The 26,156-nt window shown below is 45.7% G+C and overlaps 1 protein-coding gene across 1 annotated transcript in view; it reads right to left on the reverse strand.

The window, feature by feature from the left end:
- Nucleotides 1-26,034, reverse strand: part of LDLRAD4 (low density lipoprotein receptor class A domain containing 4) — a 486,732-nt gene extending 460,698 nt beyond the window's left edge. The window contains exon 1 of the mRNA XM_012725845.1: nt 25,821-26,034. The gene's annotated coding sequence lies outside the window, so the exon portion shown is untranslated. The remainder of the gene's footprint in view (nt 1-25,820) is intronic.
- Nucleotides 26,035-26,156: the final 122 nt, after the last annotated feature.

A 26,156-nucleotide genomic window follows, 5' to 3' on the forward strand; every position in this document is an offset into this window, starting at 1 on the left:
TTAGTATACCATCACTGAATCTGTGTGCAATACATACACATTTGCTGTTAGGAATTTTTTTAAGGGAGTTTAGATAAAAAAGGCACCGCAGACTCAAGCACAAAATTAACCTAGTTTTAAAAATCTCAAGTTGTAGATCATATGATCTACCTGTGATCTGCCTGGGTTTATTAAGTACAAATGTTCTCATTTCTAAGTGTGACCACTAGATACTCCAAAAATTTGTCAGAATGTTGCAGAAGAAGACAGCCTCCATCACAGCTAACTTCACAGACAGGCTAATTTTCAAGACATGGACAATAAAGGGAGAATTCTATCACCATGGATCACATTTCTTTATTGAACGCTACTCATTGTATACCTACTCCACCAATAAACAGCAGGCAGTCACCGGGAGGAGTCAGAGCACCTGTGTGGGGCCCTACAAGGGAAGTCAGTGCACATCGCCTCACCTCACCCTTCAGTGATAAATCACTCTCCATCTTATTACCAAGGAAGCACTTTACAAAAACCTGACCACAGATTTCTGTGAATGATTTAGACAAATCACATGGGGAAAATCCACAAGAGTCCCAAACTTGGGACTGCAGAAATCCACTGCATCATATTGCCAGCCAGGGTCACTGGGCCAAGCCTTACGGGAGGGCACAGTCTGATCTCAATTTGGGTGAAAATAAGAGTCAGATAACACTGAGGGCTGCAGAGCACTGGGATGGCTGCAGCTGCCTGCAAAGAATCCTATGCTCTTCAGGGAGTGCTTTATGGGGATTTTAGATGATGTGGGTTATCTGAATTTATCATTGTTCATGCACTTTAATTAGCCTCTAAAAATACAGGGACCCAACCTTCATGCCAATCTTTGTTCACACATTGAATCCATTTTTAACAATGCATTTTTAATTTTCTCTTGAGCATCTACTTATGCATCTGTCAGTGCCTGCCTTGTAATTTCAGGCAAAGACCCACTCCGTAGCAATGTAACGGAGGCTCTACCTCACACATAGCAAGGCCTGTTGGCTTTGGGACGCTGTTCAACCTTAGTACACCTGTGGATAGCCCCATTTCCCCTTCCTTTCCCTGCCTCAGTGTAGCCTGAGGGCAGCAACAGGAGTTCTCCCCTGTTTGGCCTGTCAGCTGGCCACTCTAGAAGAGATGGCAGCAGTGGCAGGAGATACCCCCTGCCGGTGAACAGCATCCAGGCCACTGTACCAGCAGGCTCTGCAGCAGTGGCTTCACTGAGGCCCACCTTGCAGGGGCTGGGATTAACAGCCAGGCCCTGCATCAGCCTGGTTTGAGGGGCTGGCCCCAGCACGCATGGGTGGTAGCCAGAGGTTGCTCCCCTGCTCTGCCAGCCTAGAGCATGCAGCCCTGGGGCTCTGGCACCAGAGGCAACCCTAAGCAGCCCAGCTGTCCCTGGTTTAGGCCTGCAGAGAGAAATACTGGGTGGAGCTAGGGCAGCTCCCAAGAGCCACATGCAGACAGAGGTCTGCACAGTTCAGGGTCAATATAATGGCTTCTTGGCAGAACTCATCCTACAGGAGCTAGGACCCCTGTCTCAGTGCTGCCTCAGGCTTCACCATCTCCCTACCCCCATTGAGCTTTGTTACACCAGACCTGCTGAAGGGGCACCAGGTACAATGTGCCTCCAGCCTCTATGAAGTCAGCTTAAGCCTTGGGCTCCTTGGAGCCCAACGGTCCAGGACCCTGCCCAGACTACAGGGCACACAGATTCTGTGCAGACATCAGGCTTTTCTCCTTTGTATTTGGCACCTGGATCATAAATAGACCAATCTGGTTCAAGTTCAATTTGTGAGTTAATTATTTGGTTTGAAAATTGGAAGTGAACTAACTGGCTGATTGGTACTAACCTGCAATAATCAAACACTTAGGATTGGAAATGGCCCAATCAAACATGTAGGGTGGGGGACCATAAAAGTTAGAAAGCACAGCAAAGCCAACTTCATTTCACTCTGCTCCCGGCCTCTGAAAAAAGAAAAAAAAACTTGGCAGTTGGCCTCTGAAGAAGACAAGCATCAAGCAGTCAACCTCCAAGGGACACATAAAACCTCCACAGACCTGCAGATCTAATGATAGCGAGAGAGTGAGCCCACAACACTCTGGACATAAGCTCGGCGCACCCTGCTGTCTAGTCCTTCTGCCAGGCTTCAGGAAAGCAGATAAGGACGCCGACAGGAAGAGAAGTCAAGAATCCCATTCTCAGGCTTACATTGCAAAGACAGTGATAGATGCCACTGTCCCTTCCTCTTAGTGGGAGGCTCCTGACTAAACTGGGCAGATGATTTGGAAAACACCATTTCTCTTTGTTCCTTTAAGGCAGAAATAATTGTGCAGTCTGTTCTTGTCCCATTCGGAGAAACACTGCTATCTGCATTTTTCTTGAGGCATGACCACAGTAAGACAGGTGAAGAGCCAGGATCTAAGACACCTCCTCAAGGGAATGTACACCATCTTCCTCCAGCCTGAGTTGACTTGAGCATGTCATTCTAGCTCTGAGTTGCGGTTTCCACCTTTGGAAAGCAAGAATGAAAATAATATCCGCATCTGACAAAGCATTATTTGAACAACTACTTAGTAGTAGTTTTCCTGGTAAAATAAGAAATTGCTCTTCTGAGTCCAGGGACACACATTCCCAAAAAGTCAAGGTCACTTCTCTGTACTACTTTGTGCACATTCCTATTTGTTTCCCTCAGATTACCAAAAAGACTATTAATGAGACACATGATGTATGCTTCCAAATACTTATTAAATTTTACTTAACATGAGTACTCCCATCTGTCCATAAAGATACATCTTCCACCACAGGGTAACCCCATAAGCTCAAACTCACAAATATAAGACTTGCTATTTGTGCATGTGTGTGCACCTATATGCATGCATGAGCATGTATATCTGTGTGCATGTTTATACGTGTGGAAGTCAGGAGAGACTGAAAATTTTGGTGGCAATACATTTAAGTGTGCGTGTATTAACCATAATGTACTACATGTTGATCAATAAGCAATATTTTAAGATTTTAAAAAGAGATGACTAAGTAGGTAATAGACAAAATTGGGAACCTTTACCAAAACATTAATTCATGCTTGGGAACTAATTTAATTAGTGTTTCAGAATTGGGTGGAATGGATGGATGCATAAAGTTTCTCATTTTTCTCACTGCTCCTCTTCACAGTTTGACATGCTATGACAGCCATGCTACAGAAGTTAGTAATGTGCCTAAGGTTAAGAGCCAGAAGTGCCAGAGTCCAAGGACAGCACCAGCCGGACCCAGAGCAAGGTGGCCTTACCCCTTTAGCAAGCTGAGTTATTAAGTGCTCTGAAAGGAAGCATGATCTGGTTGGGAAGTTACCATCAGCTGGAGTCATACGCAAAGACCATGTGCTTCCAGCTGGGAGACACTCTTGTAAAGGGATGAAGAAACAGGATGCAGGAGGAAAGGCACAAAGGCGGAGCAAATGCACAGAGAGGGCTCAGCTGCCAGGGCCGCAGACGGTTGCTCGGTTAAAATGAAGTAAAGGCAAAAGAGGCCGCCAGCACTGCTGCTCTCAGAAATGTCTAAATCAGAAGGTGCTAATTTGGAGTTAAAGGGAGCTTTAATTGTTTAACAACTGATAGGAAGCTGTACAAGCAGGGTCAGAGCTGAGTGGAAGGTCAGTCAAAACTGTTAGAGGAGATTAAAACAAACTACTTGGAAATGCTATTAAAGTTAAGTAAAACAATATACCTTTTGCATGTAGTTCTGACTTCTTTTGCTACATATACAGACTATGAAGTATTACACAATTATCATACTTTAAGATAAAATATTATTATTCTCTATAACTGTTCTGAAAAATCCATTTCTTAATGAAAGTCATTACTAAGGCTTCCACATAGTTTTTTCTGTCTCTGTGAAGCTCTGTGTCATAAAGCTCTTGCTTGCCCTGCCATAACTAGATGTCACTAATCACCCAAACACAGCTCCAGGCCTAAAACTAGAATACCAATAGGAATTAAACACCTCTCTAAAGCATGTTCCAAAACTGTAACCCCTTAACTGTAAAAGAAACTGATGTTGGGTTTACTTAAAATTTCCTTCTCTTGTGTAAAATTTGAAATACCAGAATCTTAAACAGTATTGTTTCAGTGAATTTTCCTAGACAGCTGTAAATAAAGATTCTAATAAGGTCATGTGTCTGAAGCATACTTCTTTGATTTAATAAATTTCTATTGAAACATGAATTATCTTTGTCCTAAATCCTCAATCTTTCATTATTTTAACAGTATGCCTTTTTAGAGCTGTATTTCAGTCACTTCAGGAAGGAAATTAGGTATGCATGAAACAGTAAACAGAATGAAATTGGAACAGGAAGAGGAGCCAATCCAAGATTCCCTGCAGGATATATAGAGACAAGGCACTGAGCTACACTCAGATGTGCTGAAACCAGACCCTGGGGGTGACCCAACTCACATAGCAGAGTGACAGGCAATGGGGAATCACTGCAGATGCCCTGACAAGGTTGTTCCATCTCCTGCAGGTATGAAAGTAACTGTGGTCCATTTCACCACAAGGTCAACCTACTCTGACCTCATGAGTAGTCTCTAAGATGTGAAACTGCAATATTTATTTTGAATTACACAAAATATGGAGCTACCCAAAGGAGTAGAATTTACAACCTTGGCCTCCAGCAATGTTTATGATGAAGGACATCCTTAACACTGTCCACAAAACCAGCATCCAGAAGACTACACTGTGAAGTGAATGGGATGGAGATAAAGGAGCAATATTTTATTAACTAGAGGAAGGGTACTCTGAGCACCACTCCAGGGAAGTGGCTCAGCCTGTGTTGGTCAATGAGGGTTAGACCCTGTGAAGCTGGCTTACCTGTGAGGCCCACAAACTATCCTTTTGGTAAGGAGACCACAGAGCCTGAGTTCACCCTCGGTTCCCTCTGTTCCTGACATCTGTCCCTCCCATATTCCTATGAGCCAACCACACTCAAGTCATCTTAACCAAGGTTTTTCTTTCCATCTCCAGGCAAAATCTCTTTCCCATCTCATTTCTCAAAGCACTAAAACGTTCTCTTTTACTATGTTGAGGAATGTTAGGGCTACAGATAAGTCTTTTGGGGGTGAAAAGAAACAATGATAGGAAATCACACAGTAAGCCACTGTTGAATTTTACCATCTCTGGGTCCACATAAGCCAACACCATGTCTTGTGAGGCACTCAACACAATACAAATGAAGGAGTAAACCTAGGAATCTACCCAAAGGATACAAGAACATTAATTCGAAAAGACACTTGCACCCCTATGTTCACTACAGCACTATTTACAATAGCTAAAATATGGAAACAATCTAAACACCAAAAAAAAGATGTATGGATCAAAAAGATGCGGTGCATATATACACAATGGAATACAATTCAGTAATCAAAAAGAGATAAACTTATGCCATCTGCAGCAACTTGGATGGAACTGGAAGGGATTATGCTCAGTGAAATAAATCAGAAGGAAAAAGAAAAACATCAGATGGTTTCGCTTATAGCAGGAACATAGGGAAATCATACAAGGGATCAGGAAAAAATAAAAAGACAAAACCAGCTGTCAAACTATAAATTGGAGGCATTCATCAGGGAAGGAGAAGGGATAGGGATCAAAACAGGAGAAAAGAGCACAAAAGTCCATGGTGATGGTCCACAGGGTGTCTTGGTGGTGGTAATTTTATGGGACAACACCTGAGAGGAAAAATGAAACACTGGACAAAAATGAACAAAAATATAAAAATAAATAAATAAAAAACAAATAAAGGAGTAAGGACCATGTCTGCCAAAACCAAGGCCAATTATTTTTTCAGCAAAAAAACTTGAGCCTAGACCACAACCTGCTATTATCCCCCCTCATCTGCCCATTTTCCCAGCAGTCACTGAAGGCTTAACAGGCATCAGGCCTTATGTTGGCTACCTGGAATATGAACCCCTCAAGATTTGCAATTCACAGTCTATATAGAAGGTGGAACAAGCATAATCAATTAGGAAACAATAGTGTGAGTGCACACAGATAATACACACACAGACACACATACGTGCACACAAGAGCAACACCAGTGTGTGCAGGCACACCATGATGAAACCCTGAGGAGGAAGGGACTGATCTGGCTAACTGAACTTGGTGTGCCTCAGCAGCAGGGGAAAAGTTAAGTAGCCCTTGAACCTGTAGGAAGATCAACAGCACAGGAGTAAGAGCTGAAGCAATACTCAGGATGGGGCCAAGGGCCTGAGCATACAGTTCATAACACATACTAATCTGAGAAGTCGGTGAGCTGAGCACACAAGCTGGGCCCCTCAGTCTCTCCATCTGTAAATGAGCCTGGGACTCTTTCCAACATACCCTGACAATGCATGTGAATTGTCTCCATTACTGAAATAGGTATGGGTTGGATCTTTAAAACACTGGCCTATTTAACTATTGAGCAATGAGTGAGTTTCTATGGCAAGGCCAAAATATTGACACACTTATGAATTCCCTCCATTGGCCAAAGGGGAGTGCCCCCAAACACACAATGATCTGAGGAAAAGTTGCAGTACCATTACTACAAACACACACTACTGTTAGGCACAATTAAGGCCAAAACTAAACCTCCACTCCTGACCCAGCACAGGTTTAGGAGGATAGAACAGATAAAGAATGGATATGTAACAGGGCTGTCCCCAGGAAAAGGGGAAGTTCCAGGTTCCCTGGCCCACCCAGAAGGAAAGTGGAGCTAAGCAAAGGAGAGAAGGAGTCTGAAGGAGTCAGGATGGAGAGCCAGAAGGAGACCTGAGAAAGCCATATGGAGCAGAGAGAGACATATGAAGAAACCATGCTTGTTCTTGGCTCTGGACTGGTTGAAAGAGATGTGGGTGAGAGACCCGTGGGGAGGTGACTATGGCAGCGTTTATCTTGATTTTGATTGTGCTCTTTTCCTCCCAGACTTGTCTAGCCATTTCTGACCCTTTTCTATGGGTCCCGGCCAGAAGGTGCTTTAGTCTTGTGACAGGCTTTTAGGCCTTGCTTTTGGCCAATACCTTTTAGGTAGACTTTTACCCACGAGGGGAAAGGTAACTTCAGGTGTTTGATTTAGAAATTATATTCTTTGTCTTTTCTGTATTGTATACTCATTGTATTAAAGTTCCTTTCCACTGAAGCTCTTATGTCTTGTCTTGATACGGCAGAACCTAGAGCAGTCAAGTTTAGGGGTTCAGGGGTGCCCATCTCCTCTGCCCTGTAACAGACAGGGATGCCTTAGAGACAAGGCCATAAAACCAACCACCACAACCAGATGAAACAGCCCAACTCCAGGTATGCAGAGGCAGAGGACAAACATGCATCTGTGTCAAAGGCCAGTACCAGAAACCAGACATCCTAGCAGATAACTGGTGCAAACTGGTGCCCCAAGTTAGAAAGCCCATGAAAACAGTATAAAAGGGAGACTTCTCCTGTCTCTCGCCCACTGCTTCTCTTATCAGTGTGTTTCTAATCCACCTGTTCTGTTCTCCACTCTGTCGCTGGTGAATTCTTTCATAGCCATGCCTCTAGCCTCAGTCTGCTATTCTCCCCAACAACAACCACCATTCCAGAGCCAGTCAATGCGGGCCCTCAGAGAAAGAAACAGCCAAGCCTTCTTCTCTAGTAAAGAGGGACCACTGAGTGGCCAAGAGGGCCTCTGAACACTTCTGGGTGCCCACCACCATGATCTGGGGTATGAACAGAGGTACATACAGCCTTTCTGAGACTATTTCAAGTCTCTCTGCTGATGGCTGGCTTGAGCGAACCCCTTTAGATAACCACTACTTTCATTTGTTCTAAGACTGTACAATCATTAATACCTGTAATTCATCTTAACTAATCAAAATTCATTCATACTAGTTAATTCACCAGCTAATTAGAATTTAAAAGGGGGCTATTGCCATTCGAGCCAGCTCATTTAGGAGCTATTGAAATCTTTATACAAGACCTAGGTGAAAAGGGAGAGCTAAGTCTGTTTAAACTTCTAAGTGGTTCCCTCAATGCCCTTTGTTCCCTCAAATCCCTTAGCTCAGTAGGCTAATCTCATTGGATTAGCTGCATTAACATTTCCAGCATCCTCTTCCCTTCCACAAGGCCCCCCACCAGCAAGCTAGGTCAGGGACACAAACATTCTGTCAAACTGGCAGTTATCAGCTGTGTGATACTCACACTCCCTGCAGAAGCTGCCCCAAGGGCCAGTGGGTGGTTATGGACACCCACCATCCACTCTCACAAGGCAGTCCATCAGTCAACCTGAACATAGCTTTAAAAGCAGGAATTTTTGCAGACACAGATGGAGTCCTGCATACAGCACTTGCTAGTGTCTACCCCTCCCAGGATCATCTCCTTGGGTCTCTCCAGGACCCTAAACCGTAGTTCACCTTTGCTTTGTACTTCAGCAGTGACTGCACCGGAGTTGGTGGGCCCCTTCCCTGCCCCATACTGCCACTCAGTTTTGTACACATAAAATCTCTTGTTCACCCTCTTCTCCAACAAACCAGCATCTCTCTCAAATAACCCAGCTTATCACATAGTAAGATATAAAAGTCTCCCTTTGGTGTGAAAACTCAAATACAGCCCACCCACAGGAGCTTTAAAGACCTTCAGAAATAATGAAAGACTGCAGTGTGGGCAATCCTGATACATTTCCCACCCAGCCAAGGAGCTGCCAACTGGAGGTGACACACAAAGTGCCCGAGTAAGACCATGGACTATTTTTGAGAGCAAAGATAAAGCAGGTCCACCTTTTGCAATTACCCATGGCCAGTCCTTAAAGAGTCTGCCGCTAGGTCCTCCCCTGAACAGTAAATAAGAGAAACCTAGATCTGCCCCCATACTAGGGTGGCAGAGTGGTCAGATGCCCCACAACTTGTGAAACACAGATATTCTGGGAATTATAATTCAATCTGCATCTCCCAATGTTTCCAGGGACTTTAGATGAATTTTCAGATAATGTACGCAGTGGCTAAAGACGGAAAGGAAAAGAACCCACTCCTCTGGCCACTTCCTATACAGTGAAACCACAACTCCAACTCATGTTCCCAGAGGAAGCAGACCCCTTGAACTGCAAGCCAGGAGGGACCCAGAAAGCCCCAGCTCCACAAGCAGCAGCTCAGTTTGGAGGTTGGGTGACCCTTAATAGTGTGTGACCTCAGACAAGTTGTTAAAATTCTCTAAGCCTTGGGCCCTTCCTGGTGGCGCAGCAGGTTAAAGCACAGCGCAGAGAAGCTTAAGCCACTTCCGCATGAGTTCGATTCCCGCCTGCCCCAGAGGAGATCCACATGGTGTGGCAGACCTCTCCTGACCCGCCCGCTGCTCCCCTCAGCGGTGTACTTCATCGATCTGCCTGTTCTGCTCCCCATTCTGTCTCTGATGAATCCTCTCACCCTCCACATCTCTGGCCTGTACCCCAGTTCTGTACGAATAAATAAATAAATCTTTAAAAAAAAATTCTCTAAGCCTCTATTCCCTCATCTGGCAAATGGGAATGATCATAAGGTTACACAACCCTTAAGTGAATGAACCATGCATGGAAGAGGCAGCAACACCGGGGTGGTGGGGTCTGCAATGGGGAAAACAGGCCGGAGATCCCGATGACCGCAGTGCCTGGCCTGGAGCAGCCAAGCGGTGATACTCACAGGAGGATGGAGACAAAACTGGAAACAATTCAGGACTGAAATAAATGTCTTCCAGCTGCTCTTTCCATTAAGCAGAATCGCCCTCCCTTCACTTGGCCCTGGTGGCATGAAAGTATCACCACCAGCTCCTAGATAAGAACAAAACATCACACTAGCGAGTCTATAAGTGAATCAACCACAGTAACATGGGCATCTAAGCTAGGAGATGTAGGGGATAACAGGTCATCGGCATGGCGGCTTCTCTGAGATGCTTCCCATTGTCACCAGAGGGTATGGGCGAGACATGGAGGAGCACAGGGACACACAGTATTGGCCCTCCAGTGCTAGAGGTGGCACATATTCCAACAACTTAGTCCTCTTCTCGAACCTGCAGCCATAATAGGCCTCCTAGGGGATACACGTCACTCCCATTTTGCAGATGAGAGAACAAGAACTCAGACCTGGCTAAGACCACACCACTAAGCCGGTACAAGCGCAGTGCCAGCAGAGAATCTCCTAACTCGAGTCCAAGTGCCACACCTAGCCCTGAGGACGTCACCAGATTCCGACCTCCTGGGCCAGGCACCCCCATCCAGTATCTCTTTCTAACAAGGCATCAACCTGAGTGCATCAGTGATAACCAGGCCCACAAAGAGAACACAGCCTGTTTTCTTTTTCTTCACAGCGTGGTTTCTTAATCACTTTGTTCTGTTCTCCATTACTTGCAAAACTGAGCTTCACATGCATGTGTCCCAGTACAGAACACTATAACCTCATCTCTTGACTGAGATGGGTCTGTATCAGTGGGTAGCAAGTATATGACAGAAAAGAGACTGTGATTTTGAACGGCAAAGAAAAGAGAAGGAGATGTCAGTATTTCTGCAAAATAAAATTAACTACAAATGTCATAAAAGTGTCACACATGTGCATCGTACAGAAAATGTTATAGGGAAGCCCAGAGTGGACTGGGCTACCTGTCTGTGGGGCATCACCCGTGCGCTCACAATTCAGTTATACTGCAGGCACACACAAAAGGGTCAATAATGGGTTTATTTACAAAAGAGGAAAAGAATAGGAAACAACCCAGGGAAAGAGAGCAGGATACAAAGGAACTGGAATACCTTATGGCTAGGCTGACTGAACACACCAAGTCACGCAGTCCAGAGAGCCGTTGACTGAGCAAAAGAGCGAGAGAGGCAATCGCACCCTATTTATCCCCCAAATGTCCCAGAATTCCTGCTAGCTCTGCCCTTGGGTCCTCACAGTTCTCTCCCTGGTGCTGCTGGGAGTTGTAGTTTCCAATCACTGGAGTAGGGTGTAGGGTCCAGAAAGCTGGAGTAGGGGGGAGTCCCCCTAAATAAGACTCTGCAGAGTTCCTTTAGGACATCCTTCCCCTTAACAAAAACACCACCATTCCACCAGTCCAAACTAGAAGGAACAGGTCTCCCGGGTGACCATAGCTACACAGAGCAGTCAGAGACAGTAGACAGAAGTGGAGAATTCTGTTCCTACTATTAGAGCAAAGTTAAATTGTGATTTCAGGAGGGAAAACGTAGAACCGTGGTTCTATGTGCAAGTATTTCCACATCTAGTCAGAAGCTGTGCTGCGTGTCAAACTGCCCGCTCGGCTCAGAATGGCAGTGCCAGATGGAACCACACTCTGTGGAGAGTAAACCTCACCATCCCCATAGCAACTCCAGCCATGCCTCTAAAATGCTCAAGAAGACACATATCAAATTGTTTTCCACAATTTTTCAGAAACTGACTTTTTATTCCACACCCTGAAAAAATCAAGTTCACTGGGAATTTTCTCTTAAAGAAATAGTAACAGGTGAGCATGGAAAGAAATATAGAAAAGATGAAAAGGTAGCATTTTTAATCACCTTTAGTATTTTACCAGAAGACACGTATTTTTAATGCCCTGATGCAGTTCCTTGCCATCTGTTTTCTGGGTGGAGGTGTGCATACCAGTTTCACTGAGCCAGAGCTCACCAACAGGGACAAGACTGGAGTTCAGCCCATGAAAAATCTAGCCAGGATGGGTGGGCAGAACTACAGATAATGTGCTTTGGGTAGAAAGAAAGAAAATCTGTAAAAGGAAGACTCTGACCTGCTCAAAGCTGACTTCCCATCTGCAGGGAAGGAAAGAAGGAAAATCTGCAAAAGGAAGACTTCCCATCTGCAGGGAAGGTCAGTGGTATAAGGATAAATAGCACACAGGCTGAAAACCAAAAGCAGAAATTAACTGATATGTTACTTGCCGCTATTTGGAATTAGTCCATTCTGATTTATCCCCCTTATTCTACTAGCTACTTAGTTTTCATAGTTGTGGATTTTAAATCCAAGGCAACAAAATGATACTTAAGAAGACATATCCAATAGCAGCCAGAGGGCTGGGCGATGAGTCAGACTTCCAGGCATCCGTCAAACAGTCTGCTGTGAAAGGACTGGGGGAAATCTACAGACCAGAATTTCCTCTACTTTGAACTCTTCCTAATCCTGAGAATATAGGAAAATGGATGGATTATAAAAGAGACTTTTTGTCTAATGAAAAAGGTTTTATTAAAATTAATAAGTCTGATGACCTTTTACGGTTTAATAAATTAGTTGAAATATGCAAAATATCTCACTCATCCATACTTTATTTAGCCAACAAATTAAACAGGAGGCGGGGGGGGGGGAGAAAAGAAGTGCAAAGGTTAAAATGGAAAACAATTGCTTCTCCTGCTTCCTGCTAGGTAGCTTACTTTAGGAGGAAAGAGTAAAATAAAACTTTATAAAGTAGGCAAGTGAGAAACTGTAGGTAGGGGGAAAAGGGAGTCCGTGTGACTATCGCCAGAGACCACTCAGCCTTCTGTTTCTGCAGCTGTGGTCCAGCCTCTCCGCGGAACGTGGGTGTTTTCACTGAGATGGACCCTGTCCACAAAGACTGAACTGAGCACCTGTGCGGGGTTCCACCCAGGAGCAAAGGGGCAAACTGACTGTGCAGACCACCCCAGCACACTGCCTTCATGGGGCCAAGTGGCTGCAGACTGTGGCCAGCTGCTGGCATGCCAAGAATAAAGACAAGGCCAGGATGCCTTCTTTCAGTGGGTGAGAGGATCAGCACTCACAGAGCAGGGCCTGGCAGGGCCGCAGCAGGCGTTCAGAGGAGGGACACCTGACCCAGTCTAAATGACAGACAGACTTGATGATGCAGGGGAAGTGAGTAGGGAGGTGAGGGCTTGAAGAGGAGCCACAGCTGCCCCGACTGGTGAAGCAGACAGTAAAGAACGCAGGGAAGGATGGCAAGGAGCAGAAGCGTTGGCACAGGAGCCCAGTTCCCATGGCCGCAGTGCTGGGCTGGGCCTAGACTGCAGGTGAGGAGGAAGGTCCCACTTGGAAGGTTACTACAGGTACCCAAAGCAGGGACACAATGAGCAGTCAGGGTGGGGATGGTGGTAAGTGAGTAGATTCGGGACAGATTTTGGAGGCAGCACCAAGAGGACTACTGAGGTGAATATTAAAATAAAAAAGGCGTCAAAGAGGGCTCCAAGGTATGTATGTGGGCAGTCGGGAATGCTCTTCACTAAGATGAAAAAGGTGGGGGCAGGTGGAGAAAATCACAGACAATTGGGGGCATCCTGAGGGAATCAAAGGAATACTGGGGAACAGGTGTGGAGAAACAGGTGTGGAGGGCAAGCAGCAGGGATCGGGAGGTCGTTTGCTGATACTGCCTTGGAGATAAATAAATCACTGGAGAAGAGAGGTGCCTAATAGACTGGTGTTCAGATTTCAGAGTCTAGGAGCGTGGGAAGGTCGACGACAGAACCACACCGGAGAGAGCGGAGACAGAGACCAACCACAGAGCAGGATGCTGCAGATGAGGCAGCGCTGGATTCTTCAAACCGAGCCAAAAAGGATGCCACACTACTCAGTATCCCTGTCACCTCCAAGATTATATCAGATGGGCGGGGGGGGGGGAGAAGGGGGTTAGGGCTGACATTTCACCTCTCCCCACAGCGAATAAGCCAGTGCAGCAGCAGCTCACACTCAGCCACAGCAGGACAGAGGCACAATCAGCAAGGATGAGCCGCATCCTGAGTACACGAGCACGTCCTGTCAAAGGTCCTGCAGGGCAGGCTTCTCCCCACAGCACACGCCACATTATCACAAGTACTCCACTGAACTTGAGGCACAGCTCCGAAATGAGCCTTCCTTCTGCTGTCATTATTCAGTCCTTATTTCTCACATCAACCAATGACCTACCGGTAGAAATTCAGGAAGCACTTCTTATGCCACCTGAATACCTTGTCAGTGGGTGTCCAGACTCAGGAAGGCTGCAGGCCCCACCACCTGTCTCCTGGTCAGCAGGGGAGGCAGGGACTGGTCCCCTGTGCCTGGATGAGGCCTCTTCCATGCGTGGTTTCCATGAGTGGAACTCAAACAAGTGTGAAGCCTTCCACATGGAATTCAAGGAGGGACAAGAATACTCTGCAGCCACAGCAGAAGGGGCACAGGCAGAGTGGCACACAGGGGTTAAGTAACTGAGGGCAGGAAGGGGGCCCTAGGGGAGAGGCCGAGGCTGTGGCAGGGGCTGTATCTGTAGCGCCAACAAAGGGCCAACATGGAATGGAAAATGATTTTGTTTAAAGGACAGAGACAGAACTAAATTTAACTTGCATCCCCTGCTGAACACACCACTACCACCAGAGAAGCCAAAAGTACTTTGAGGTAAAAGGAGCGCAGGCTGAGAACAAGGGTTCAACAGCAGGCAAAGAGAGGGTACACCTGCTACCTATCAGCAACAAATGATGCTTCAGATTTGTCAAAACCTACACATTTTTTTTTAAGTGCAGCTAAGAGCTTGTCAGAGAAGAGGTGCCACGTCCACCACAGCTGTCCACACACTCACCGGAGTGACACACACTTCTGCACAGCACACCCAGGAAGGGACTTCATGGGCACACCCCTCTTGCCTCCCTGATTCAGCCATGCATACTTTTGAATTCTATTTTTAGTGCTTTACTCTAACCTCTCAAAATTATGTCAACTGAATGCCTGCCTAGCCAGCAAGCTGCAAAGTTTGGTCCCTGTGGCCATAATAAAACACCCAGCTATATGGCCTGGACAACCATTGGGTATCTCCTTCTATCTAGGTTATACACATTTCAAAACAGAATCTGAATTCCACATTCAGCTAATAGCTACCTAAGAAGAAAAGTAAGGGGCAGATCCATTAATTATACACCCATATACATTCCACTGATTATTTGTTCCTTAAAGCTAAGCAACATGAAATTAGATGCCTGCTGTGAGTGGCTTAGAAAGTTTCAAATGTTTTACAAAGAGACGGCATGACTATTACATATGAAAATGATGAACTTGGCTTCCCAGTATAAACTGTATGAAATACAGGATTTAAGCATTTTATGAAATGTAAATAAGTACCACATATTAGATAACTAACTATGGTCAAGACAGTCCCCATTGCAAAGAATTAAATATGAAAATAGACAGACAGTAGGTCTCCCAACAGGCTTGTTTTCTTTACCATTGCCAGCAGGTTAATTTGGTTTCCAGCAGAGATTGGAAGGAGCATCTCACAGCAGAAACAGCCCTTCCCTGCATGAATGCAGGGCCGTGAAGCAACGTGAATTACAACCATAGTGACAACAATTAATGTTTCTTCAGCACCATGACAGCACCTCCAACCCGCTCAAACACAACTCCACTTCCCCACCTTTATTCACACCCTTCCAAGCAAGTCTTCTTCCTGTCTTCTCCCAGTTGTCATTCAGGCACATGTCAACTGCCATTTCTTTTCCAAAGCCTGTCCTGAGACCTCTTATCCTTCTGCTCATCCCCAGACTCACCCTTTCCTCCAAAAACAAGGCTTGGCTCCCTCCCACCTGCTGTTCCCCACAACGTGTATTCTGGACAGGTAGAAAAAGAACCAGTCTTTATCCTTGCAATCCCCTGGCTGACTGAACTTTGCCATTCTCACAGACTCACACAGTCATGGAAACTGTACTCTACTAAGTGTGGTTAAATAACATCAATTTCTTGGTTACTTCTCTGAGTCAACAAAGTGGTAAAGTGGTCCTGTAAACATTTCCTACTACCTGAAAAGAAACATCAAACCCCTTTGCCCAAGGTCATCAGAATTCACCATCCAGTGGCCAAAGGCATTGTACATTCAGGAAAGGCAGTCTTTTGACTGTCTGGGTGGCAGGGTAGCTAAACAAGGAACATGCATTTTGAGGTGCTAATAAATGATTTATGATTTTCTTCTCCATGTTCATCCTTAAATTTCAGGAGCAACATGCAGCACCATCTGCAAGAAGACTGACGCCCCCTCCCCCCCACACACACACACCCCTCACCACAGCTCCCTCTCATCTATTCTGAGTACACATCCCCAATGCTCACCAGCCTGAATGAAGTCATCAACGCACACACACAGGTCGGGTATATTTATAAATAACATACACATGCTACAGTAACAGTGCGTTGTACACCTTATACACAAAAGAAGTTGAAAGGAATAAAATAAAAATAAGCTTAAAGCTCTAGTGTTTGTCCTATAGCCCCCAGTGCACACAGCTCTCTGGAAGCCACCAGTGGAGAATTCTTTCTTGTCCAGAACTGTTCTTTCACTGAGTCTTAGTCCAAAGTCAGCCTCTCTCTGAAGCCTCTCTTGATTCACCAAGACAGACAGACATCTCCCCCTGGCTCAATACTCCCTGTGTAGTCATCACCTGTGGTGTGGGGATAGGGCCAATGCTTAAACATCACAGCGTTTCAGAAAACTGCAGAGCAGAGGAAGAGGAAAGAGAGGAGAGTTGTGAAGCCATCAAAGCTTGCTGTGCCTTAGCCCTGTGGCCTCTCTCACCATGTATAAAGTCTCTTCCAATGGCTTAAATGGTGCTCCCAACTCTCAACCTCATTCTAAACCACCTGCTAGTACCTGCTGGCTGTTCCTGTCTTCTCCTTGAATCCCCAGGTCCCCCAAGGGCAGAAGCTGGGTCCCCATTGTTCTAATCTGGGTAGGAACTTCACAAATACTTACCTGTCTGACTCAATGATAGCTACCACTTACTGAGCACTCACTGGGGTAGCAGGACCTCTCCCAGCTGGTTTGCAATACATATTACTTCATTGAGTCTTCTTCAAAATCTAAGAGGTGGCCACATAATCGTGACCTTCCCAAGGTCACAGCCTCCCAGAACATGAGCCCAGGAGAGACAGCTCAGAGCAGCAGATGAAAGCAACCTCCTGTGGCGAAATCATCCTGGAAGCATCAGCATGCATGTCTGCTTAGACCTTTCCATATACATCGTGGACAACAAGCTGCCATAGGTCAGGCAGCTGCCACCCAGGCCCACGTTTTCACTATGACGTTGCTTCCTCGGGTGAGTCAAGTGGAGACAGCTGCTCCCAGGCAAATGCCAGCATGGGAGCCATTCCCTCAGGCATATAAAAGTGTCCTGATTTTTAAGACACAATATATAAGCTATGTTACACTAGCGAGAGAAGCATGCACATTACAAAGTAATGCACTGTGTTCCATTAGATAACAAGTGTTCCAACTCCTCCACTTAACATTCAACCTCACTTAGTAGAAAACACACATGATACTTCTTAACTGAATGACCACATAAGGTTATCATGACTTGCCCATATGTGTCATTATTTTTACATTACACTTCAGATTTAAAAAAAAAAAAAAAAAAAAACTTTAAATCCCAGGACCTCTAGTTTAGAAGTAAAAGATTTCAAATCTCTTACTTAAATACCAACAGGATGAACAGTGGCAGTATTTATCATAATAGCCCAAATAGCAGGAAAACAAATGGTCAAACAAACAATCTGACTGTAAACATGACCTCCACTCTTGAAATCATGTGTTCATTATGTCCAAAAAGGCCCTCTGTCCCTAGCAGGAAAACATTCTGGCATTTTGACAGTCTGTTGAGGGAACAGGCCAAATCCAAAGAGGTCAAATTAAACAAAAATCTGTCGGCCCCACACACATCAACCAACAGCAAACACAGGGTGAAAGTACACAGATATATTTTTCAGGTACACAAAGTGCCCTGAGCAAATGTTCCAACCACCTATTCAATAACAGGGCTAGCGGGCAACCCCTGAAAACCCCAGGAACCACCTCTATCCAGCCTCTGTAAGGAACTTCCTGCAAAGTTACTCCCCAGAAGCAGTGACCTACCATGTATGGGTGGCCACACTGGTGGTCCTAGCAAGTTCCATCTCCAAGGGCATGTATAGGTCTGCTCATGGATGGGGGACCTTGGGTTTTACTATCTGGCCAGCGGCAGACTAGGCCAATCAACAGCGGCTCACGCAGAGGTCTCAGCATCTGTATCTGGAGTTCCAGGGCTCACTGACCTGATCACAAAGGACAGAACTACACCCACCTGCACCCCAAAGTCCCTGATTACTGTTCACCAGGCCTCAGCATGGACAGTACATACTTACAACATGCACCCCACAGAGTTATAAGCACCCCACACCTGCTGAACAAAGACATAGTCAAAGGTGTGTGTGAATATAAGGAGCTATGACTACCAGAGGCAACTTAGGTCTCTGGAACCCGGGCTGTAAGTGGGTTCCTTTCCAGCAGGCCTCACACTTTTGACTGAAAAGACTACCTTTCAAGAAAAACAAGACCAATTTGCCTTTAATTCACAGCAGCCTACTAAAATGACTTCTTCCTCTCAAGCTTCAGGAGTCATAAGTTTGCAAGACCAGACACTGTCAATATTCGTATGCAATTCAGAAAGATCTTAGGTCTGGGCCAAAGCAGAAAACTTGGCCAAATTTGCAAAGGAAACTTACAAAGTGCACCATTAGGTGTTAAGCATCCAACACAAAGAGAAACAAACAAAAAATATGTCAGCATCCCTGTAGTCATGGCTAGTGATTATTCAAAACAGAGAAAAGTAACGGCTCTAAGACAGCAGACAGCTCTCCAAGCAGGTAGTTGCTGGACCCACTGCCTCTCTGGGTGCTCAGTCCTCCACTGTGAGTCCAAGAGCACCCATCCAAGAGGAGGGGGAGCTGTGATGGTGGGGAAATCCAGCAACAGTCCTTAGCCATACAACCGTTTTTCATTTAAAAATTATCAGATTGTTTTGTACCCTTAACCTGCCTGAGTAGAATTTTATTTTTTTATAGTTTTTTTATATCTTTCTTCATATTGTACATTTTTTCATCTCAGTTGTAATCCCTATGGACTTCCCACCACTACTTCACCCATGTGTCATCACCACAGTCCAGTGTGTTCTTCCCCATTTAAATTAGCATAAAGGCTTTAACAAACTTCCAGATGATATCATCCACCAATATCATTGGTTTTGTCCCTTACAAAAGTCTAGCAAACAGCAAAACTGTCTTCACCTAGGATCCACATGACATAAACCCCAGTTTTTATAAATAAAGATATGGTAAGGAAAATTTAAACATCTTACCATTTTACACCAAACTTGCTAAGAATTTTTCATTTTATTCAACACTGGCAAGAGTGCAGTCACCTGGCCCAGATCTGTGAAGGGATAAAAGTGTCTCCTCCTTTCTAAAAAGTAATCTGGTAATACTTTTGGAGGACCCTCTAAAAACTCTATATGCCAACTTCCTTTTGAGAAATCTATGCAAAGGACTCAATCAAATGCTCAATGTAGTATTGCTCATAAAGCCTCATATCTCAAATGTTTTGAAATAACCATAGAGTAGCAATTGCAGTCTTCAGAACTGTAGATTCGGGAGAATATCTAATATTTAATGTTTGGAAGAATGTTTAGATTACATGTTGAAAATGGATATTAAATTTTTAAAAAGCAGTTCTGTACATTATTTTATAATTAATCAATGTATACACCTAAAAAGAATCCACTAAACTATTAACATAGATCATTCTGAAGACAGGTAATCTTGATCATTTCTATTTCCTCCTTTGTCTTTTTTCATGTCTTCCTCATCTTCCTCATAAACTTCATTAAATATATAATCAGAAAAAAAAATGATTTCAGAGACTAATCTGTGACACTGACTTCAATTGGGCCTGAAAGACTGGATTCAAAAATCAGGTTCAAACAGAGGGACGAAACGACGCAGTAGCAGCATCCCTACTAGCCATACGCACACTTGCCATGGAGCTAGTGACAATGTGAGCACTGCTCTAAGAGTAACATCCTGGGTGCTGACGGCCTGGTGTCATCTGGGACCAGGCACACAAAGACAAAGGCGTCCAATACAATGGAGATCGGGAGAGCAGGGCACAGGCCTCATAGCCACAGTCACACAGGGCTTCTGTCCAACCTCATCCTGGCAAATAAGGGATCAAATGCAATGAAGGTCCAGAAACCTCAGCAATATGCAGGCACCGCCATATTTATTCAGGGGACAGCACCAGTCAGCCACCCTGGCTGAACAATCAGGTTCCCAGGAGTTCTGTTCTGGCCCTGCTGCCCCAGGAAGAGTTGCAAGAGCTAAAGCGCCATCTTGCCAGGCCCAGTGAGATGTGTGTTTCCTGTTGACACACTTTAGGTCCCATACATCACCTGATTTGTCAAAGAATAGTACTTCTCAAGAAATACTCAGAATGTGTAGCTGATGCATCTATCCCCTGCCCCAGCAAAATAGAGACTGTTTTGTTGTTGTTACTCTTTTCAAATGTGAGCATCAAATAGAAACAAAAATGGCAGCACTTCCTTTCCATTGGTGGGAGGGATCCTTCTGGTAAAAAGACAACTGAGAGGGCCCCATCCTTCTGCACAAGCCTCTGTTCAGCACACAGAAAACAGAGAAGACTGATAGAGGGGATTCTCAAGGACTAAGAGGCAACAGAGGGACTCATGCTGAATTTTTACTTTTCCATTCTCTTAAGAAACTTGAGGTTCAAAGTCATCAAGGACCTAATGTTCAAATTCAGACATGGAGAACAGAGATTAGAAGTAAGAATGGGGGAAGGAGCTCTGGAGCTTGAGGCTGTACAGAGGCTGAGACCTGCAGGAGAAACAAGACGAGAAAGGCACTGTTTCCCCACCCAGCTTGGTAAATGATTCCTGACAAAACTTTCTGTGTGCCTTGCTTCATACAGTGCCAGAGTCAAAGCCCAGACCCCAGAAGCCAGAGGCTAAAGGAGTCACCCCCCTCCACCCTTTATTTACCAGAGATAAGGTTTATGGGAAGCTGGGGGCTTCTTCTTGCCTGCCAGCACACTGGGAATGACAGCGATACCTGCCTCCCAGGGCTGCTGTGACAATTCCATTAGTTATTCCACCTGTAGCACTAAGGAGAGCCCAGACATGGTGCCATACCAGTGTGGAACTGCTGCTACAGTCTCTGATCAAGAGCCCTGGTAAGGTGGCCCAGCCAGCAGTGCTTCCCCAAACAGAGAGCTTCCGGCCTCCTGTGTGGACTCCCAGCTCCTGCTTTGCAATGCAGTAAGGAAATTCCCTCCCTCCCTCCCTGATTCTGCCACAAATATTGCTGGTCCCTGGGGCCACAGATCAAACAATTCCTGTCTATGCTATCACCAGTCCCTAGGGGCCTAGTCTGAAGCCAATCATTCTGCGGACCCCCAGTAGGGAATCCATGAACATACACAGAGGGTCCCAGCTACCCCTCACCAAGGGCAGCTAGCCAGAGGTACAGGAGGAGGATGCTTTTTACAAAGTGGATGGAACAGATTACACTGGGACGAAATTCTGGGTCCACTGAAGGCCTGATGCTATTGCTTACACCCTCCCAATTACTGACCTTAATGCCACTGGAGTAGCCCAGGCCCTGAAGCCTGTCTGCAAAGAGAAGAGCAAGTCATTTGGCAAGGGCCCAACATAGGAGGTGGCTTTGTAATATGAGCAGTGTGTCCGCTAACAACTAGAGCAAGACCATTAAGTTCATTACACCTGTCACTCTGCCAGCTGACTATCCAAATTGCCTGAGATGAAAGTACATTATGCCCACGGAGTGCCACCCAGCCCCCTCCCGGGGCAAGCACACACACTTATCGCAGACAATTTGTTCTCAGTGTCCACACCTGCAGAAAGAAGAACGTCAGCTTGAAACTTGGCTTTGAGAAACCTTAGATCCTGAGCAGCTAACAACAAAGTTTAGTTTCACCTTCTCTGGGAGGAAGGTAATAGGCCCCTGGTGAGGTGGAGGGAAAAAACTAGGGGGGCAAGGGACAGGACAAGGGGATAATCCCACCCAGACAAGCGAAGGACACAGAACCCTACATGGATTCTGCTGCCCTGCAGCGCAGCCAAAAATAAAAATGAGAGACACACCCTTTTCATTTCCGAACCAAGTCACAGCACTCTAGGCAGCAGGCAGAAGCCTTCCATGCAGCTGCACGTCCCACAGGCTCCCTGGGTGCACAGCCCCCGCCACTAAACAGGCTGCAGAGTGCGTTTGCAGTGCAAGCGTGTTGCAGACAGCGGTAATTTATTTATCCCTGTCATGTAACATTAGCAATCTGTCTGAATCTTGGCAAGCACCAACTTGCACTGTCATATAAACTGTCTGACAAATTTAAAGTTTCGTAAATGCTTCTCTTTTCCAGCAGACAATAAAGCATCACACACAAAAAAAAGTTGTCATCTCCTTTTCTGTTCCTTATTTCTTTCTCTCCTCCAGAAAAAAAAAAAGTAGAAAAAGAAAAAAAACCAACAACAAAAGAACCCATGCAAAGGAAATGATCCCTCAGCAGGATTCTTAACCTTGAAAATCTCAACATTTTTCCAATGCCAAGTAAATGAGTAAATAAATAGATGAGGGAGGGGTGCAGTGTGGTGGGGATCAGCAGAGAGGGGAGCACTGAGCAAAATCTGCAAAACAAAAGTACAGTCATTAAAAATTAATAAAGGGTGTGGACATCAGCTCCCCACCCCCTTCTGCTCATGGGGATTTGAGCCAGACACACTGCATCCTCATTAAGTGGTGTCTGGCAGGCTGCCGGAGTTTTAGTGGGTTCTGGGAATGCCAATATATTAACCAGAGGACTTTCTGCATACCCTTTAGAGTTTTTATTCTAGAAAAGTCAACCATTTGGCACAGTGCACCCTTATTTTTGTTCGGGAAAGCTCTCAGCTGCCAATCAAGGCAGAAATTATAGCTGTGTTCTTCGTAATTTCTAAGACCTCTCTGGAAAACAAGCTGGTGGAAAGAAAAGTCCTCATAAAACAGCTTAAAAGGCCAAAGTGCCATTTTTAGTGGGAATTCAAAGAAAAGCTATCTACATTTAAATAACATGGATATGAAACAAACATTTTTCAAGTCTTCCTATGATAGAGGAAAAAAGCGATTTTTAATTGGAAATAGGAACCAAATATTTCTACAGCAACTAATAGTAGAGCTACTTCTCCACTTCTTTTATTTGACTCACAAAGTAAATATGCCACAAAATGTATCTCCCTAAAAGTCAGCAGGTCTTGTGGCCTAAGTTTTCAAATGGTAGCCAGAAGCTTTACATTCCTATTTCAAAACTTAATATTCACTTTCCATGCACACCCTTAATATAGGTCAAGGTGTAATTCTAGACTAACAGATCCTGTGTATGCAGAAAGTAACTTTGACATCAGAAAACAATGGCTTCCAGGAGTTCTGAGACCTAAAAGAGGACAAAAAGAACAGAGGGAGGGAAGGAGGGAAGAAGGAGGGAAAAAGGAGGCCAGGTGATCCCGACTACAGAGAGATTTTGCCATTGTGCACATTTAATAGCTGGGAGTCTACATGAAATATGTACACATTTCTAAAAGTGTCCAAGTTAAAATGGAATGTTTCCTTTATATAGCTCTTGCTCACTGAGTTTTCATTCTTTCCTATTAGCTGATCCCCAAAAGGACAGACCTATCACAGAGACTCAAAAGCCTAGATGCAAAAGATGAGAAGCAACAAGATTGACCACCCAGGCATAGCTGCCAGTGTCTCCACACTGCTTGAGTTTTCAGAGTTACACAGAGCATCATCTCCTGCACAGACCATGAGGGAGTGCGAGGCACAGCCCCTGGGCCAGACAGAGAGATCCCCGTGTCTCTACTTGACAACCAGCCAAAAACTGCCCACAGGCAGCAAACCACCCTCCTTCCTCTGTGCCCTGGCAAGCTAAGAGTTCCCTTCAGCAATCCGATAAAATACAGACAGTGCCCCATGGGCTGCTCCCCAGGCTGCTACTGCAACCAACTTCAGCACATCCCAACTGTAAACACCTCTGCAGCCCATCCCTCAGTGCCCAGGGAAGGAAACTATTCTTAGAACACTTTCAGCATTTGGGGGAAATAAATATTTGTCTATGTATGTATATACTTTGGTCAGGAGCTGGAGGAGTGTTAAATCTTAAACTATGTACCAACAAATTGGAATAAAATTCTTTAATAAGCAAAAGCACTGAATGGGTTCTTCAGGGTCATGTAAACCGAGGCCCCCAGAGGATTCAAGAGGGAGCCCTAAATGCCTGTTAGTCTTCTCCATCATAAAAACAAACTTACATGAACCAGAACCAGAACCATGGTCAACATGATAGCAACAGCATAATGTTAAGAAAGTAGAGAGATCTTTTAAAGCAAGGGAGGAGGGTAGCTACAACTGCATTATAGCAAATCCCTTACTGGCATTTACAGTCTCAGCCCTAATTCCTAACTGTGCTCAATGTCAATAGCAAAGTGAAAGCTTAGGAGATTTAAGCTTTCAAAGACCATGAGAAATATATCCCACGTGTTTTAAAAAGCATTGCTCTGCAAGGGCAATCACAGGGCAGTTCAAGGGTTGAGAGGAAATCAAATATTATAATGCTATAAATGGACATAATATTCAGATCTACCCAGTTGCCTGTGTAGTGACTCGGATTTCACACTGCAACCCTTTACTGAACATACAGAATGATTCAAGAAAATGGCACCATACAAAGACCAACCCACAGGTGACAGTAAATACACCTAATGACCAGAGCAGACTAACTGCCCATATAGAAAATGCAGGACATACTTCATGCAGTAGCAGTTCTCAGTGTAAACTCCACAGAACCGGCCTTGTGATAATTCAACATGCAGTCCTGAAGTTCCAGGGGAGATACAAATGGGAAACTACAGCTCTTGGCTCTCCCAAAAAGTGGAAAGAGCCATTTTCAAGGGAGTTTCTTAATACTGCCTGAGGGAAGGCACCAGTCTCATGGCAATCCAGGAGCCACACATTAAGAGCCAAAGCTGCTATCCCCACACTACTATAAGAAATATCCTAACAGGAGCTCTCAGAACAACATCCTGTACAATTTATGTCATCTCACATACCATAACACCTAGCACATAGTAGGTGATCAATAAATATAACAACTGACCATAATTAACATTTAGGAAGCAACACTGTGCCAAAAATGAAGGGTCTTGGGTTGAGAAGATACCAAAATAATTTGAAAAAAGAGAAGAAAGAGGTGAATAAACGACACACAGGGGAAGAGATTGTTAAAAAAAAAAAAAAAGGCAAAATTATCCAATTCTAGTTCATTGTGAAACTCTGGGGAAAACAAAAATCAAGCCAGTTTTAAAGGCCAGCCGTAGCTATTCAGCAGCCATTCCTCTGTTGATAGGAGCGAGAAAGTACTGCTTGATCTGAGTAGCTTCTCTCTGTCCTGACCAGTGGGAGCGTTGCCCACCGACCCGCCAGTTCACCTGGGGCTGGTGCACATGCTCTAGGTGCCACCCACCCACCCCACGTCCCTGTCGTCCTCCTAAACGTAGGCCTCACCGGGAAGCCTCCGCCTTTTCCAATAAGAAAAAAAAAAAAGTTTAAAAACAGGCAAATGCCCTCTCTGCCACCAGCGCGGATGAACCCTAGCACAGCCCTTGGTCTCCCGTCTCCAGCAAGTCTGTTCACCCAGCGCGCCCACACCCCACCTTGGGGGCGCACGGGACAGGGGTCCCGCGGACGCCTGCTGAGCCGGATCGGGAAGGCTGGCCGACCACTGGCCGCGGGGCACTGAGTAGCGGGGTGCAGGCGGTAGGACTCCGAATGGGTACAGTCCGCCCCCGCCCCCTTTCCGCAGACGCCCAGGCGGGACCCTCACGGTCTTCTCACTCTCCACCGACCCCGAACCCCTGGCCTACAGTGCTCGCCGAGGGGCCCAGAACAACCGAGCTTGGTGGAAGCAGCACCCGACTCACCCGACTCCTGCGGTGCAGAATCAAGTCCTACGAGCACCGGACACCCGCGCCAGGGCGGCGAGAAACAGAAAACGGGGTGCGGCAGGCGATATTCCCTCAACCAGCATGGGTTGGGGTGCGGGGGCTCCTTGCACACACAGCTCCCGGAGACCGCCCCGAAATGCCCGCCACGGACACCAGCGACACCGCCTCGCCGACCCGGAACACCAGTCTCGGCGCCGGCTGCTACCCGCGGCCCCGCCGACAGCGCAGCCAGCGGACGCCCAGTCCGGAGGAGTCGCGTCCCCGCTCCCCCGCCCTCCCCCCTCGGCCCCGGCGCGGCGCAGAACCCAAGAC

The sequence above is a fragment of the Condylura cristata genome, unplaced genomic scaffold (assembly GCF_000260355.1).
Source record: "Condylura cristata isolate star-nosed mole 26May11 unplaced genomic scaffold, ConCri1.0 scaffold00016, whole genome shotgun sequence".
In the NCBI taxonomy this organism is placed as follows: Eukaryota; Metazoa; Chordata; class Mammalia; order Eulipotyphla; family Talpidae; genus Condylura; species Condylura cristata.